At 40.9% G+C, this 13,449-nt stretch overlaps 1 protein-coding gene across 1 annotated transcript in view; it reads left to right on the forward strand.

The window, feature by feature from the left end:
* The window catches only part of ASIC2 (acid sensing ion channel subunit 2), a 1,013,351-nt gene that overhangs the window by 595,036 nt on the left and 404,866 nt on the right, over positions 1–13,449 (forward strand). The gene's annotated exons all lie outside the window — the stretch shown is intronic.

The following is a 13,449-nucleotide window of genomic DNA, read 5'->3' on the forward strand; positions in this document are numbered from 1 at the left end:
GAGAACTAGCTAATTACATCCAGTGTTCATAGGGCCAGCTCTGAACGACCCTGACTTGCCCATTCACAACTGCTTCTATTGCTTTCCTCTCCCTAATGAACCTCACTCATCTCTCTGTCCCTCATGCCTCGTCCCTCCCATTATGGGATCTGACCGCTCACGCCTGCCTCTGGCTATTTAGTTCCAGTCTCCTGACTTCTCCATTACCAGTAGTACTTTGACAAATAGTTATACCAATAAGCACACTCTCCTTTGACAGGCCCCCTTGACTTCTCCTGGTTAATGGCATCTTGAGGCAGGCCACCCAGGACACATCCTCCGCTGGGGACAGACTCTGATTCTGCTTTTCTTCAGATGCACTTAGTCTTAACCTCGCTGGCCCCATCAGGCTTTCAGAAGTCCTCCCTTGCCATCTGATTGTAGGCAATTACATGCAATCAACACTCCCCTGGGTCCTGTGCATTCACACACCAGGACCTGAACTCACAGGGCAGGCAGAAAATGAACAGGGATCATAGCTCATTCTGTAGTAATTCACCTGCAGACACCAAAGTGGGGGAGAAGATGTGGCCTTTATCTCCTGGACCTGGAGACTGGCAACCTCCCCCACTGAGAAGGTCTGCCAGATTACAGATGGCTTCAGCATTGCAGTCGGGAGTCCACATGGAGAATTCTAATCTTTCTAATTTGGCCAAGTGCCTGAAAGGAGTTGTTTCCTTGCTGTAGCCACAGAGGCTGGGAATCCCAGGCTCCGAGTTACAACTCAAGCTTACAATTATTAATAAACTCTCACCTAAAATTCAGTTTCATGTCAACCATTGAAATTACCCTTGCTGGTGTAATAGGGTTTACCATGTTCAGGCTCTTGAAGGGAAAAGAAATAATTTATTCTTAAAGATTAAGCCTCAAGTGCTTGTCCTTCTCAGCAGGGACATCCTTGGGAAGAAAAGTGGCCTATGGACTGTTCCTTTGCAGCATGTCTATGACACAAGGGGGTTTGTTTTCTTAGAGTCCTCTTGTCCTGTCTTTCTCTCTTCTGTAATACACATGGTCTCCTGATCCCTCTTCAAGTCAAGGAAAGTGCCTAAGAAAATACTACATCACATACTTCACATGAAAATACATAAGGCAAAGGTGTCTGGGTGGCTCAGTCAGTTAAGCATCCGACTTCGGCTCAGGTCATGATCTCATAGCTTGTGAGTTTGAGCCCCACATCGGGCTCTAAGAGTTCTGCATGGGTCTGTATTGTGACAGCTCAGAATCTGGAGCCTGCTTTGGATTCTGTGTCTCTCTTTCCTTGCCCTTCCCACACCCCCCACTCGCGTATTCTCTCTCTCTCAAAATAAATAAACATTGAAAAAGGTTTTTTTCAAGTACATAAGGCAGCATTCAGTCCACAGGAAGAATGGATCCAAACAGGGGATTTAGAAGGTCAAAGTGAGTGTTCTGTATACGTCAAAACAAACAGCATATATATGGTGCTACATGGTTTGCAACATACTTTCTCATACAGTAGTTTTGTTTGAACAACCACCCCAAATGATGGAAAGAGTCCTCTGATTTCCTATTTTCAGGGGGTCAGTGCCAAGAGAGAGCCAATGCTTGCCCTGGGGGTCACTGCTGGTATGTAACATAGCCCAGACTTAACATCCTATCTTCTGATTGTATGCATGAAGCTCTATCCACATTATCATGCCTCACGGAGGTAATCCACTGCAATTTTAATTTAAAAGAAGAGTGACAAGCTTTTTTTCTGTAAAGGGCCACATAGTAAATATGTTATTATACCTGTAGGCCATGCAGCCTCTGTCATAATTATCCAATGCTGGTCATTAGTGCAAAAGCAGCCATAGATATGGAGACAATGGGTGTAGCCAAGTACCAATAAAACTTTATTTACAAAAACAGATGGCAAGCCATATGTGGCCTGCATGCTATAATCTGCCCACCTCTGGTTTAAAAGTATCAGGACCAGGGGGCCCTGGGTGGCTCAGTTGGTTAGGCATCCGACTCTTTGATTTTGGCTTAGGTCATGATCTCATGGTTTATGGATCAAGCCCCATGTGGGGCTCTGCGTTGACAGTGTGGATCCTGCTTGGGATTCTCTCTCTCCCTCTCTTTCTGCCCCTCTCCTATCAGGACCAAATCTTTATGTGAAAGGTAGAACTAAGGTCAAAGTCAGCAACTCCAGCCCACCTAACTGATGCTGACATGCAGGCCATTTCCATTTCCCAGTGGCACACAATTTCCTGCCACCCTACCTTCCTCATCATATGGTCAACACATTTTCATCCCTACCCTAACACCTACCCACTCCCCAGAGGACTGGAAGTTCCAGTCAGGGAGCCTGGGAGAAACACTCATGAAAACAGTGGCTATTAGCTTGGGCATTAAGTGTAGGAAAGATAGGCTTTTTAAATTCCATATTTTCCAATAGACCATGAATTCAGTTCTTGCCTCCACCTCTGTGTCCCTGTCCCATTCACTCCTTACTCTCTCTCATCACCTCCTGACCTCTCTCCACTTCTCAGTCTCTCCAGTGCCCCAACTCACATCTTCCCTGGCATCATTTCTATTTCTGACTTTAAAAAAAGAAAAAGCTTATACCGTTTGGCTCCCTAATGCCCAACAGCACCTTCAAAACAAGGAGAGGTTTAGCTGACAGGTCGCACACCCAGCCTTTTAAAAGACTAAAAAACTTCCAGCTGTAGAGGAGTGAAGAAGTCGACACATCGTCTCTGCAAAAAACAAACTATAAAACTAGGCAAAATTGTCAAAAACAACCATTTTCAAGTCTCTGGAAATTGGCCAAAGACAAACAACACATTTGGAAACTTTGAAACTTCAGGTATGAACAGCAGGAGTCTAGGGCATGCTTGCTGGCCATAAAAACTGTCAGCTTCCCTGCCAGAGGGCACTGACTTGATGGAGAGTGGAAGGGAGAGTCTGTGCCAGCTATGAATGGGGAAACTACAGCTCTCCTAGCCTCAGGTGGCGATCCCAGGCAAGGTGAACTGCAGACCTGAGGACTAGCCGGAAGTTTAACAGAGAGATCTTGGAAATAAGAGACTACAGGGGGCTTGATAAGCTCTCCACACATCCGTACGTGACCTGGCTATTCAAACACCAGGGACCTGCGAGTGCCTGGTGGAAAGTAAAAACCATGGCAAAGCTGAAAATTTCATGACCTTTAAATGCACTCCCCAGCCCTCAAACAGATCCACCTACAAAAGGTGGAGGCCCTATTGGCTAGAGGAGTTTGAGCACAAACTCTGCCCATTCTTGGATGACCGCTAAGCTAGGTGGAAACAAAGACCCTAGGATGGCAAGCTAAAATAACATGAGAAATCTTTAAGAAACTGAGCAGAGACATAAGCAGCTGCACAGCACATGGCAAAAAAATTCTGCAGTTTAAGTCCAGGCAAATGGGCACAGATTACCAAAACTGATTCAAAAAGGAATGCAAAATGTGAATAGACCTCTAACAAGCAAAGGAATTGAATTAATAATGAAAAATCTTCCACACGCATAAAAAGCTCACCCCAGATGGCTTCACTGTTGAATTCTTTCACATTTTTAAATAGGGAATAATACCAAACCTCCATAAACTCATTCAGGGGATAGAGGAGTGGCAAACACTTCCCAACCCACTAGGTAACATTAGTACTACCCTACTACCAAAGGCAGACAAAGGCATCACAAAAAAGAAGATCGACAGATCAATATTCCTTATAAACATACATGCAAAATGTCTTAAATATTAACAAACTGAATTAACATATTAAAAAGATTATATATATTATGACCAAGTGGGATTTGTCCCAGGAATGCAAGATTGGCTTTAACATATGAAAATCAATTCATGTAATATGCCATGTGAGTAGAATAAAGACCAAAAAACACATAATCACAACAGGCGCAAAAATCATTACACAAAATCTAGCATTCATTCATGATCAAACTTTTTCAACAAAGTAAGAATAGTAAGGAACTTCCTCACTGGATAAAGGATACCTATGAAAACCCTACAGTTTACATAATATTTAATAATGAAAGACTGAATGTTTCCACTTGAAGATTAGGAAGGAAGCAAGCATATTGACTCTCATTACTCCTCTTCGGCATTATGCTGAAGGTTCTAACCAGTGTAATAAGGCAAGAAAAGTAAATTAACAGCACACAGACAGGAAAAGAAAAAGTAAAACTTTCTATTCTGATACGGCATGATCCTATATGTAGAAAAATATGAAATCTATCAAACCTATCAAAAAATCTATGAAATCAATCAAAAAAAAAAAACACCCCACGGCTAGAACTAGTGAACACATTTTGCAAAGGTGCAGGATACATGGTAATTTTTCAAAATCAGGTGCATATCTATATGATAGCAACGAAAAATCCAAAACTATAACTATGAAAATAATCTTATTCACAATGGCATCAGAAAGGGTAAAATACTTAAAAATAAATTTAACAAAAGAAATGCAAACCCTGATCACTGAAAACTAAAATGCTGAGAGAAAATTTAAGTAAATGGAGAGAGCGTCCAAGTTCATGAATTAGAGGACTCAGTATTCTCTCCAAATTGACCTACAGATTCAACTCAAACCAGAAAAGTTATCAAAGTTCTTTATTAGGAAACTGACAAGCTGGTTATAAAATTTATATAGAAATGCAAAAGATGTCAAAGGAACAGAACTATTTTGTGAAAGTACAGATTTGGAGGATTTAACTACCCAATTTCAAATCTTACTGTAAATCTACAGAAATTAAGGAAGTTTGATACTATGCCACACTAAAAAGAGACTTAGAGATCAATGGAGCAGAAATGAAAATCCCAAAATAAATTCTTTTATTGATGGTAAATTAATTTTTGACAAAGGTGCCAAGTCAATTCAGTGGAGCAAGGATGGTCTTTTCAACCAATGATGCTGGGACCATAGGATATTAATATACAAAAAATAACAAATTTGTACCCTCACATCATATCATACACACCAAAAAATAGCTCAAAATGGATGCACTATAAAACTTTTTATAGGAAAAAATCTTTATGACTTTGTATTAGGCAAAGACTTTATAGATACAACACCAAAAAAGAAACAATTTGACAAATTAGATTTCATCTAAATAAGCATTCTTAAAAAGGCACTGTTAAGAAAATGAACAAAATAAGCCACAGAATAGGGGAGAATATTTGTAAGTAATATAAATATTACAAGTAACATAAATATTGGCAAATGATATAAAGGAGTTATATTAAGAATATGTAAAGAACTGTTACAACTCCATTATAAAAGGCAAACAATTCATTCTTTTATTTATTTTTTTATTTTTATTTTTTTTAGGTTTTCTTAATTGGATTATGATTTTTATTTTATTTTTTTTATTTTTTTTAGACATCATCACTATTTTTTTTTATTTATATATGAAATTAATTGTCAAATTCGTTTCCATACAACACCCAGTGCTCATCCCAAAAGGTGCCCTCCTCAATACCCATCACCCACCCTCTCCTCCCTCCCACCCCCCATCAACCCTCAGTTTGCTCTCAGTTCTCAACAGTCTCTTATGCTTTGGCTCTCTCCCACTCTAACCTCTTTTTTTTTTCTTTCTTTTTTTTCCTTCCCCTCCCCCATGGGTTCCTGTTAAGTTTCTCAGGATCCACATAAGAGTGAAACCATATGGTATCTGTCTTTCTCTGTATGGCTTATTTCACTTAGCATCACACTCTCCAGTTCCATCCACGTTGCTACAAAAGGCCATATTTCATTTTTTCTCATTGCCACGTAGTATTCCATAGTGTATATAAACCACAATTTCTTTATCCATTCATCAGTTGATGGACATTTAGGCTCTTTCCATAATTTGGCTATTGTTGAGAGTGCTGCTATGAACATTGGGGTACAAGTGCCCCTATGCATCAGTACTCCTGTGTCCCTTGGATAAATTCCTAGCAGTGCTATTGCTGGGTCATAGGGTAGGTCTATTTTTAATTTTCTGAGGAACCTCCACACTGCTTTCCAGAGCGGCTGCACCAATTTGCATTCCCACCAACAGTGCAAGAGGGTTCCCGTTTCTCCACATCCTCTCCAGCATCTATAGTCTCCTGATTTGTTCATTTTGGCCACTCTGACTGGCGTGAGGTGATACCTGAGTGTGGTTTTGATTTGTATTTCCCTGATAAGGAGCGACGCTGAACATCTTTTCATGTGCCTGTTGGCCATCCGGATGTCTTCTTTAGAGAAGTGTCTATTCATGTTTTCTGTCCATTTCTTCACTGGGTTATTTGCTTTTCGGGTGTGGAGTTTGGTGAGCTCTTTATAGATTTTGGATACTAGCCCTTTGTCCGATATGTCATTTGCAAATATCTTTTCCCATTCCGTTGGTTGCCTTTTAGTTTTGTTGGTTGTTTCCTTTGCTGTGCAGAAGCTTTTTATCTTCATAAGGTCCCAGTAATTCACTTTTGCTTTTAATTCCCTTGCCTTTGGGGATGTGTCGAGTAAGAGATTGCTACGGCTGAGGTCAGAGAGGTCTTTTCCTGCTTTCTCCTCTAAGGTTTTGATGGTTTCCTGTCTCACATTCAGGTCCTTTATCCATTTTGAGTTTATTTTTGTGAATGGTGTGAGAAAGTGGTCTAGTTTCAACACTAGACAGCATGTTGCTGTCCAGTTCTCCCAGCACCATTTGTTAAAGAGACTGTCTTTTTTCCATTGGATGTTCTTTCCTGCTTTGTCAAAGATTAGTTGGCCATACGTTTGTGGGTCTAGTTCTGGGGTTTCTATTCTATTCCATTGGTCTATGTGTCTGTTTTTGTGCCAACAATTCATTCTTTTAAATGGGCAGAAGAAGGGCTCCTGGCTGCCTCAGTCAGTGGAGCATTTGACTCCTGATCTCAGGGTTGTGAGTTCGAGCCCCATATTGAGCATAGAGATTGTTTTTAAAAAAGTAGGGGCGCCTGGGTAGCTCATCAGTTAAGCATCTAACTCTTGATCAGGTCATGATCTCACAGTTCATGGGTTTGAGCCTCACATCAGCCTCTGTGCTAACAGTGATGAGACTTCTTGGGATTCTCTCTCTCTCTCCCTCTCTCTTGGCCCCTCCACCCCCTCAAAATAAATAAATAAATAAATAAATAAATAAATAAATAAAGTAAATGGGCAGAAGACTTGGATAGACAGTATACCAAAGAAACAACATGAGTGAATATTAATAAGCTCATGAAAAGGTACTGCATGCCATAGCCATTAGGGAAAGGCAAATTGAAACCACAATAAGATACCACTACATACCTGGTAAAATAATTCTAATCAAAAACACCAACAATAGTTGATCTCAGTGACTATGTAAAGAAACTGGAGCCCTCATTCATTGCTGGTGGAAATATAAAGTACAGTCACTTTAAAAAACAATTTGGCAAGGGCACCTGGGTGGCTCAGTCAGTTGAGAGTCTGACTTAGGCTCAGGTCATGATCTCACGGTTTGTCGGTTTGAGCCCCGTGTCTTCGTGCTATCAGCACAGAGCCTGGAGCCTGCTTTGGATTCTGTGTCTCCCTCTCTCTCTGCCCCTCCCTTGTTCGCACTGTGTCTCTCTCTGTCTTTCAAAAATGAATAAATGTCAAAAAAATTAAAAAAAAAAACAATTTGGCTATTCTACAAAAGGTTAAAGATACAGTTACCATGTGATCCAGCAATTAGGTATCTACCCAAGAGAAATGAAAACATGAAGACTTGTATCCAAATGTTTAGAGTGGCCTTACTCATAATAGCTAAAATGTGAAAGCAATCCAGTTGTTTATTAACTGGTGAATGGATAAACAAAATGTGATACACATGCAATAGAGTATTATCCAGCAATAAAACAGAGCAAACTGCTGAGACATGCTGTGCAACAGAAGAACCTCAAAATCATGATGCTAAGTGAAAGAAGCCATATCCAAGACTGCATCTTATATGATTCTGTTTGTATGGGATTTCCAGAAACGGCAGATTTATAGAGAGAGAGGTAGATCAGCATTTGCTTAGGGCCGGGAATGGGAATGTGGACTGGCAGCAAAAGGGCACAAAAGAAATCTAAAGCTGGTTCATGATGATGGTTGCACAACTCAAAAGTCATTGACTTGCGCTTCTACAAGGTGTGAGTTTTATGGTATGTAAATTATACCTGGAAATATCTAATTAAAAATGAAAGGACTAAAACCCATTAGAATCCAATTGCCCCGCTTTGTATCTTCTTTCCCCAGTTGTGTATAGCCTCACTTCTTGTCTTCAAGAAATGTCTCCACCATTTCTTACCCTTGACTCCCATCCACATGCCCGTGTCTCAAGTTCGTTGTCTTCTTCACTGGAAGGAGCAGTAATGCTTCCTCCACTACTCCTAAGTAGATCCTGAGGCCACCCAGGATCTTGTAAGCTCTTGAACCCTCTCATCACTCTGTAGCATTCCCTCCTGAAAATGTTTGAAAACATCCAAAGGACTTAAATTCTCCTGTGCTCCTCTGGCTCTTTATTCTAGACACTTACGGAGCTGAGGAAGAGGGAAGTAATTTATACTAGAGCACTTAAAGCAACTTTACATGGAACATTAGATTTTCTTCACATCCTCTTAAGCCATCTCAGGAAATATTCACAGGTCCTTCACCTTATCTTGTTTCAACTCCCTACCCTCTCTTCTTCTTTCTGTCCTTCTCTCCACTCCTTCTTCAATACTCCAAAATATATATATTCCTCTTTCTCGTGAAGATCAGTTTATCTGCCTTCTGTGAGGTCTTATCATCTTTCATGCCAAGTGACTTATCATAGCATTGCCTCAAACCATGTTATCAGCCAGATTTCTAAATTGAAAGTTACCAAAAAAAAAAAAAAAAAAAAAAAAAAAAGATTCCAGATGATTCAAATAGAGAAGACCTTTGTTGAAAGATATTGGGGTGCTCAAAGAATTGCCAAGAAGACTGTAGATTAGGATAATCCTCGGAAAATAAGCAGGAACACAGGTAGACTGTGCAATAGAGCCCACACCCTAGAACGAGACCAGTGAAAAACACTGCCTCTGCCACCATGGAACCCAAAACACGGAAGTTCGCACAAATGAGTCAGCCACCCCGTCCGTAGAAACAGGATGTCACTACACCCCTCCTTACTGCTTCCAGAATTCGCTGCCATCATTGTTTCTTGGCCACAAAGTCTGGAGTGAATGTTTGTGATTGGCTGAACTCAAGTCACGTGCCTGCCTCCTAGCCACAGAGGAGACGGGGAAAGGAGTAATTGGCCTTTTCAGCCGTTCCAGTGAAAGATAGTCTCTTCTTCGCACTAAAAGTCATACCACAGAGAAGTCTCCAAACATAGGAAGGGAACTCAGATGCTCAAGAGCCCCAAAATAGCAAAAACAGCCTGTATGACTAATTTGAACAATTAGAAGTGTGCTTCACAAAATGATTCAGAAATCCTGAACGCACTGATTTTCTTAGCAGACTAGTTCTGCCCCACTGTGTGAAGACCCAAGCTAATGAAGGAGAAAAGTTGGGGGTTTGTCCTGAGTAGGAATGAAGGACATTCCCTAATTCTTTGCATTGTTGTATACATCTTGGCCCTCCCAACCATGGGTCCCCTCTGTGTAAAGGCCTTGTTTTGTCACGGGCTGGCACAGTTATTGAACAGCCCGTACCTCCCTGCACACTGTTAAGCAATTATGGTTCTGTAAACAAATGCAGGGGCGCCTGGGTGGCGCAGTCGGTTAAGCGTCCGACTTCAGCCAGGTCACGATCTCGCGGTCCGGGAGTTCGAGCCCTGCGTCAGGCTCTGGGCTGATGGCTCGGAGCCTGGAGCCTGCTTCCGATGATTCTGTGTCTCCCTCTCTCTCTGCCCCTCCCCCGTTCATGCTCTGTCTCTCTCTGTCCCAAAAATAAATAAACGTTGAAAAAAAATTAAAAAAAACAACAACAACAAAAAAAACAAATGCATACCTTGTCCTGCCAGCTGCCATTTAAAGGAATCTTGAAGCCAAACCCATCTTTAAAGGGAAGAATCCTGATTGTGATGGAAATAGACATTGTGATGGAAATATCACAATTACCATGAAATTTTGCATATTGGATGTTAAGGTAGAATTCACCTAACAATATTGAGCCACCATTATAAATATACATTTCTCATGACATTTTCTGGAACTGTCCCAGAGAGCTCCTGGTTAGAATAAAGTAAAAATGTCAAATGCAAGGAGCCCTCTACTTTGAGCCAAGTTTTATTTTATTATTCAGCTCATTCTTGGCTGCCTAATAAAAGCCCATAGTTAGTTTACTCTCGTGACTTCTACGTGTTCTCTGGATAATCTCTTTAAATGTCTAAAAGGCAGGGGAATATGAAGTTGGGGATCCATGTTAGAACCAGTACCCAGTGTCTGTCCTGCCAGGCAGAATTGGAATAAGGAGGTCTTAGGGACCAAAGGGGTCTAGTAGATATGTTACCTTTGTCCTACATACTTATGTAAATTAAGGGACACCTGGGTGGTTCAGGGGGTTAAGCTTCCAACTTCCACTCAGGTCATGATCTTGCGGTTTGTGAGATGGAGTCCCACCTGGGGCTCTGTGCTGACAGCTCAGAGCCTGGAGCCTGCTTCCGAATTTCATGTTTTTCTCTCCCTCTCTGTTCCTCCCCCACTGGCTCTCTGCCTCTCTCTCTCTCAAAAATAAAGAAACATTTAAAAAATTAAAAAAAAACAGATATGTAAATTAAAGCACAAACCTTTTGGGGGAGCCTGGGTGGCTCAGTCAATTAAGCACCCACTCTTGGTTTCAGCTCAGGTCATGATCTCACAGTTTCATGGGATCGAGCCCGCATCAGGCTCTGCACGGATAGGGCAGAGCCTGCTGGGGGTACTCCGTCTCCCTCTCTCCCTGCACCTCCCCCCACTCCCGCTGTCTCTGTCTCTCTCAAAATAAATAAATACACTTTAAAACAAAACCAAAAAAAAAAAACCCATCCTTTTTATTTAAAATAAAACTAATACAAAAAAACACACAAAATAAATTTATAGCCTGAAGAAAATATTACAATATTGTGATAAGACCCTCATAACCATCACACAGGTGAAGAAATAGCACTTCAGCAGTGACCCCAGCAGTCCCTTCCACGTGTCTCTTTCCGGTCACCAACCTCTCCCCTCCACCCCAAAGGAATTATACTCTGACTTTTATAGTAAACCATCCTTTATGTTTTCCCTATAGTTTTATCCCCCAAGTGACCAGAGTGACCAGAGTCACTAGTGACCAGAGTCTAGTCTTGCCTGTTTAAGGCACTACATGTTGCTCTCCAACCCTTCATGGTTCACACAATGTATCCTGTCTAGGGTTTGCCCACTGCTCACTCGTGAGACAGTTCAACCCGCTCCACTGTCCCCTGCATTTCTTGCAAAAGGGTAACTGGGTCCAGAGGCCCAACCACACTCAGGTTTGACCCCTTTGGCCAGACCACAAGTGGTACATCAGGAGGCAACGGATGTCTTTTTTCCTTTCATGATGCTTCCAGCCACTGGTATTCAATGCTTAAAGTTCATCATTTGTTAGAGTTTACAATGACATTCTAATGTAATCACTTCTTTTCCATTTATTATTTCAAAGACTTCTATAAAGAGACACTTTCCCTATAAGAAAAGCAGAATAAATGCTTGATCCATTCTCTTTCTTTTTTTTGTTAATGTTCATTCACTTATTTTTGAAAGAGAAGGGGGTGGTAGAGGGCAGAGAGAGAATCCCAAGCAGGCTCCAAGCTGTTGGCACAGACCCCAACCCAGGGCTCAAACCCTCAAACCATGAGATCTTGATCTGAGCTGAAACCAAGGGTTGGACACTTAATAGACTGAGCCACCCAGGAGCCCCCATTCTCTTTCTTCACCCGATTTCAAGATAATGAACTGTTCCCTATTATCTTCCCAAGCTGACCAATTATATGTACATATAAACAACTCCCACTGACCAAAGATGAGTCTATCTGAACTTCAGTAAGCATATTGAAATGGATTAAAACCTATCACATATATTTAAATATTTGTGTTCATAATCATGCTTACACATTTATAAATAAAGTGTATATATTTGCATCTGTATCTCCTTTCTGTCAAACTGAGCCTCCTGGTTTCTTGAGGATGCAGGAGATAATAAGGTTAGAATGATTAATTGTGATTCAATGATTAATTGTGATTCATCGTTTGCTTGACCTCATATTACCCACTCAACAGTCTCAGAAAAACAATACAAATGCTACTGTCCAAATATGATTACTGAAAACAATTTAGAAAAAACATATGTATTGTCCCCCTCCTTGTCTCCTGAACTTGTGTAGTTGTATTGTACCTGTATTTTCAAATCATATAGCCTTGCAGACTATACCCTCTGCCTTTTGGCTCTCCTTCAAACCTACTTTTATATTAGCGTATCATATATATCAATGTCTCTTTGTTTTGCTTATGTGAAGCTTATTATCTAGTAAATCCCTCGGGAAGAGCTCTTAGGAATAAAATTCCTTAGTTCTTACGTGCAGATAATAGTTACCTGTGCCCTTTGTACACAAAAGCCAGTTTTTCTTGGGGTGCCTGGGTGGCGCAGTCGGTTAAGCGTCCGACTTCAGCCGGGTCACCATCTCGCGGTCCTGGAGTTCGAGCCCCGCGTCGGGCTCTGGGCTGATGGCTCAGAGCCTGGAGCCTGTTTCCGATTCTGTGTCTCCCTCTCTCTCTGCGCCTCCCCCGTTCATGCTCTGTCTCTCTCTGCCCCAAAAATAAATAAACGTTGAAAAAAAAAATAAAAAAAAAAAAGCCAGTTTTTCTGGATATAAAACTCCTGAATTATATTTGCTTTCCTTAGGTACCGTAAAAACGTCACTTCATTTTCTTCTAACATAAAGCATTATTGTCAGAAAGTCTGATAACCTGATTTTTCTTTCCCTTATAAGCCATTTCCTGGTTTTTGGCTAGATGCCTGAATAATTTTCTTCTACCTTTTTTTATTTTCTTCTTCACGTGAAGCGATTTTACCAAGACATCTTGCTATCAATCATTCGGCCTCAGTTTTTCAGGTACACTGTGTGCGTGTGTTCTTTCAGTGTGTAGGGTCAGATCTTTAATTGTTGTTATTATTTTGGGAAAGTTTCCTTAAATTATCATTTCTAGTATTTGCTCTATCCCCCTTGCTTTGGTTTTCTTTTTCCGGGACCACAGTTGCCACATACAAAATATTCCAGGCATCTTTTAGTATTTTCATTTTCTCTCAAATTCCTTTTATCTTCTCTTTTTTTCCGCCTTCTTTTGAGTCTTATGAATGTCTTCCTATTTACCTTCTGTTATCTATAAGGCATTATTTATTATATCTATTCACTCTCACGTTCCCTCTACTTTGGGTCTTCCTTTCTGAAACAACTTTGTTCTTCCAATTCCTTTCTGTGATTTGTCAGGTAATCTCT

The sequence above is a fragment of the Herpailurus yagouaroundi genome, unplaced genomic scaffold (genome assembly GCF_014898765.1).
Source record: "Herpailurus yagouaroundi ecotype Mexico unplaced genomic scaffold, PumYag 215, whole genome shotgun sequence".
Classification (NCBI taxonomy): domain Eukaryota; kingdom Metazoa; phylum Chordata; class Mammalia; order Carnivora; family Felidae; genus Herpailurus; species Herpailurus yagouaroundi.